The following is a 5,668-nucleotide window of genomic DNA, read 5'->3' as shown; positions in this document are numbered from 1 at the left end:
CATACATCCCCAAAATCACAATATTGTGTGATTCATTTCAAACACAATATTTTTCATACAATTTTATACTTTACAATCCAATTTAAACACACAAATATCTTTAAAATAAGCACATTTATGTTGAAAAAGTTTTGTCCAGCGCTGCTCTTAATGGGCTTCATTGTTGTGCTCCGAACTGAGTCCAAACTGAGACTGAATCACTGTTTCTGAGTCAAAGCCTCTCTCTTTTTCGTACTTTTGCACGGAGAATAAAACACATATGCTTACGAACATCCTGATTTGAATTTAAGGCTATTTTAAATTATATCTATATTGTTTGAATCGTGTAGATTGTTGTGTATCCACCAGGGGGAGCTCTTCACAGAAAACGGTGCTTTTCAGTCCTGCTCATTGGGAAACATATTTAGTTAAAGTCGTGATATTTGCCAAGTTTAGTAGCCCATACTTGGAATTGGTGCTCAGCATTTGAGGGGGGGGGGGGTGAAATGCTTGTTTTCACTCAATATCCTGTTAATCTTGAGTACCTATAGAGTAGTACTGCATCCTTCATAACTCCAAAAAGTCTTTAGTTTATTATATTCATAAGAGAAAGATAGTCTGTACCGATTTTTCCCGGAAAAACACGAGCGGCTGGAGGCGTGACGTGTGGGCGGAGCTAAAGAATCACGAGCGCCAGTAAGCTTTTGCGTTGAGAGCGTTTAGAAGCTGTGACTTTACCGTGAGGACAAAAACCATCCAAAACAAACCGTGGCTAACAGTCAGATTCAGCGATCATATCATACATATCATATATTTCAACAGGGCATCTTGCTTTATTAATATTTATTATAAATGCCTTAAATAAGAACTTAACATAAGGGCAGATCTCTTTAGCGCACGTGATGCTTGGGTGGTCAAGAATTTTCCAGTGTTCATCCTTTGCTTCCTCTGTCCTCATTTCCTTTCCTTGCATCCTTCCCTCGTATCCTAAGGGGGTGGAGCTAAGACGCAAGAGGAAAGGAAACGAGGACCCACAAATAAGAAATAAGAAGCACTCCAGGAATGAAAAGCAGTTTTAGAGCAAATCTGGAGAGTCGCAGTACGACAGCGTGAGTAATGCTCAGTGTAAACTGAACCTAAACCAGCAGTGTTAGACTATACTGGTATATGAGCTCAGATGAGGGTGAGTGTCAGTGCTGTGCAGTCTTTATGAAGTCTTCGCCAAACTCTCTACACGTTCTTTCCGAAGGCGACCCGTGGGCCGGTGCGTGGTGCTCTGGGCTCCACACCGTCAGAGATGATCCAGATGGCCGGGGTGTATCTGTTACCCTCCATCACCACCCGGATCTCCTCGGCACGGGCCATCTCCTCCAGCTCCGGGCTGGTCTCCGGACACCAGTCGGCCACAAACTTGTCTCTGGCCTCACACAGGTTGATGGGTGTCTCCTCGGGCTGCTGGTCCGAACAGAGAGTCTGCAGGAGACGAGGAGATGGTGTTTAGGTCACAAACATCACATACCCACTTCTTTATCAGTCGGTTTTGCATTTACCCACTTCTAAATCCTCATTCGGTGTCCTGCATTAGCCCAAAATCACGACAGTCCAGCACAAGCATGTGTTAAAATCCGTAAACTCCTGTAAACATTTCAGTCCAAGGATCCAGAAAAGAATGTGTTCAAACAGTAAGTTCAGAGAAAACCCGACCGGATGGTCAGTAAATGATTCTTTTCAGTTTGTATTTGGCTTAAAAACGCTAGTGTTTTATACTGGATGCTGTAATTTTTATATAATTTTAATTATATTAAAATTAATTGGATAAAAAACATGAATTTTTGCAAAAACTGCACCTCTTCTGTGACTAATTTTATTAATAATAAATTAACATTAACTAATATTAACTTTATGATGATTTTTGAGTCAGCAGAAGTTAATTGACAACATGCAAATACTACTGGTCCAATGAGGTGAGCTAAATGAGATATATGAAATATGAGATAGATAGATATAAATGGATATAAATATACTACTAATTATAAGACTAGTCTTATGTCACAGAGTGTTTATCCTTTGTTGGGTTGCTTTAAAAAAAAAAATGGGGCCATAAATTAAGTGTATACCCACTTCTCCAGGCACCACTACACCAATGGCCAGATCTATTACAGAACCAGACTTATTGATAGCTGCCTTTTATAATTTAGAATGTAGGCGTCACTAATTTTTGAAGAAATTGACTTCAGAAAGACTGAAAAGCCTATACTAGATTAAGCTTGCAGAGCTAAACCCTTTAAACTAGTATTTGAGGAGTGTAGCCGTCATTGATCATGTTTAAGCGTCTCATCTCACCTGCCAGGTCGTGGATCAGGTCTTTGATGAGGTGGCCGATGATGGCGTAGAGCGTCAACACTATGATGATGGAGGCGAGGATGATGTAGAAGACGTGAATGGGCAGATGGATGGCGTCTCGAGCAGGTGGGATGTAATTCTTGAAGAACACCTCCTCCTCACCAGATGGGGGCAGCAGAGGAGGCTCACTCCCGGCCATCACACTCTTATCCAGAACACATCCTCACCGTTAACACCAATACAAGAACAACTGACCCTAACCTGACCCTGCTCTTCAATGATCAATGAGCTGATCACAGAACAGATTGGTTGATTTCTCATAATATCTCAGTAGTTTCCTTACACACAGTATTTCAGTGAGCTCACATTATAATGAACTTTTATCATGACAATTATAGACTTGTAAGCCAATACATACGTCCAGGTGAGAGTTTGTTCACAGGCCGTGATGAAGGTCAGATGTCATCCGTCCAGGGGAATCACAGTGTTATATGATCACATTGTCGCCTTCCTCTGAAGCTCCAGCAGTGAATGAAGAATAAAAGATGGAGGTGTTGATGTACGCATGTGAGCCGCTGTGATTGGCTGAGACGCTCAAGGTCACAGGCTTTATCAGCAGATATTATCCAGCTTTAGCACGGCTTACAGACTGGTTATGGTTAGGGTTAATCATAAACTGAGTGGGAGAAAAGGTACACAGAAATTTAACTTTATTAATAATAAACCTCATGAGTTATATTCTAGCATTGTAAACCTAATAAAATGGTCTAATAACAGCAGCTCATTAAAACAGTACACAATAAAAAATAGTTAATTGTCACCATGATTTAGGCATGATGCATTTCTTTCTTCTGATTTTAAGCTCTGGACAGCTTCATGAGATTCTGCTGCGGTGTTTTAGTAGCAGAACATCTCACATGTTTCTGTCCTCATTGACTCAGACAGGCTTTAGAATAATCTCGTAGCTCATGAAGATGAATCAGACACAAGAAGCTGTTGGTTCCATAATGAGGAGAGGCTTTATTTCTATTTTTCATTTGCATCATCTATGCCTTCTTGTTTATTTATATACAGTGCCAAAATATGAACTATCCCAGAATTTATTTTATTGGCATCACAGAACACAGTGGTTACGTTGATGACATCACAGCGATCACATGACCACGCCCTCTTTTCATGCTGAAAGACTGTTATCTGCACTTTGCTTCTCTACAGCAGCTAAAAGAGCATCTGGTCTGATAAAAACATGCTAAAGACAAATTGAAAACATAAAAGCCAGAGTAATGACAGCTGGCACCGACTCTCCTGTATGTAGACTCATAGTTTAGAGATGTAATGAAGGCTGGATCCTGTGATGATGACGGGCTCGGTGATGTTGGATCCCGGCAGCAGACCGGCTCGTTCTTCCTCCATCCGAACCCTCTCCTCTTCACAGCGCTCAGAATCACCAGCTTCAGTTTTAGGGCCAAACACCCAGTCTGAGGAGAGACGATGAAAACCATTCAGTTTGTGTGAAGGAGCAGAACACACACTGCTTATATTAGAAGACACAACCCTCCATCAGTCATCCTCTGAGGACGGATCTCAAATATCATACGCTCAGTGTTGTGAAGAGCTCAGCTGAGCAGAGGAGGATCTTTCTGAAGAACAGCGGGCAGTTTAATGGACTCATAAACAACCGTCACAAAACACACAAACAGGGAGGTACAGACCATCAGAAGAACATGGAAACGTGGACTACATGTCAATATCTGTGACGTGAACGAGCTTCATCAGGACAGGACCGCCCATTTACACTAGGTTTTCAAAGTTTATATCTGCCTGGATTACAGGGGAACGATTGAGCCGCAGAGAACAAGGAGAAGATTCATCAAAGCTTGTGTTCCAGCAGATCCAACATTCCCCAGATTAGGAGAACCAGAAATCCAGAAATTCCCATCTCATCCAGCACAGGAGAGAATAATGGGCAGGAAGAAGCCCCACCAGCGTCACACGTCCACAGGAGCACTTCACTCCACAGACTCTACAGAGAGCTATAGAAACTTTAACGCAATTCTTACCGTAACACTTATTTTCTTTGTGAACATGATGTGAGACTAAACTCCTCATGCTCCCGAGCCGTGCCGCTCTGTCTACTCCGAGCACACTTCATCTGGGTTTTCTGAATTTAACCTCATCAGCTCATATAAGAGAAACGTCCACTCCACGATTGTGATGGAGGTGTTGAACACGATGATCAAGATCAGGAGCCAGTGCAACATGCTGGTGTTCTGTCATGCAGCGGTGTTGTGTCTCTCAGAGACGCCTGTACTGCTATTATCCACTGATCGCACTTGAAAACGCTGTCATATGCATCTCCAAAACTAATCCAACTGTTTATCTAATAAGCCTTCAGCTCAGATCCCATACTGCCCTGCTTACAAGCCCCCCCGGACCCCAGATCTGCTCCTTCATGTGTGTCTCATCACAGTCTCCTCTGAATCACACACAACCGTCTCAGAACAGAACGCTTCATCAGTCATTTCATTTCTTCTCGCAGGTGAAATAAAGCAACATAACCAGCAACTCTTCTTCAAGAAAAGTCCCATTTGTGTCTCTGTGACAAACACTATTTGACTATTTTAGTGTGTGATGGAAAGAAATGCATTTATGTTTTCATTAGATCAAAGTAGAATGTCTCCATTCATCATATAAAAAGGCTTCATGTATTTGAGGAAATACAGTAAGTGCTGACTGTAGTAATGGGTCTTCAACCTCTCAAATATTCTGAATAGTAGTGCTCAAGGTTTGATAATAAAATATAAGATTCTGAGAAAAGACCATTAAGAAGAAGAATATTTGCTGACTGGTGATCTGAAAGTTGATGAACTGTAGTGAAATGACTGAAAAAGGCATCATTTCCTACTGGGCAAGTTGTTTCTTCAAGAAATATCTTATGTAAAGAGTTAATACATAATTACATGTTGTAATACATTGAACAGTGAGACTGTTTTTCTCTTACCTGTACATGAATAAGTGCTCCACAATTCCCAAATCATGCTTTTGTTACAGAACAAACAGGACAAAAGAAAAAAAAGAAGGCTGACAGGAAACTTAACAATGTAAGAGAAAGCGTTCTGTAGCTGCAGAAGAGAAAGATCTACATGACTCTACGCCGGAGACACTTCCTCTGTCTCTGCCTCTTTGAAGAAGACCTCCGACATCAAGAAGGTCCAGAAGATGATGCTCATGGAAATGTTGACGACGACCATGAAGATCAGGAGCGGATGCAACATGCTGCCGGCCGGAGGATAACCTTCCTCTGAACAGGAGCGTGTGAGCGAGCGTCAGTCTTCATCATCATCAT

Source organism: Carassius auratus, chromosome 27 (assembly GCF_003368295.1).
Source record: "Carassius auratus strain Wakin chromosome 27, ASM336829v1, whole genome shotgun sequence".
NCBI lineage: Eukaryota > Metazoa > Chordata > Actinopteri > Cypriniformes > Cyprinidae > Carassius > Carassius auratus.
Note: the sequence above shows the minus strand (reverse complement) of the source record.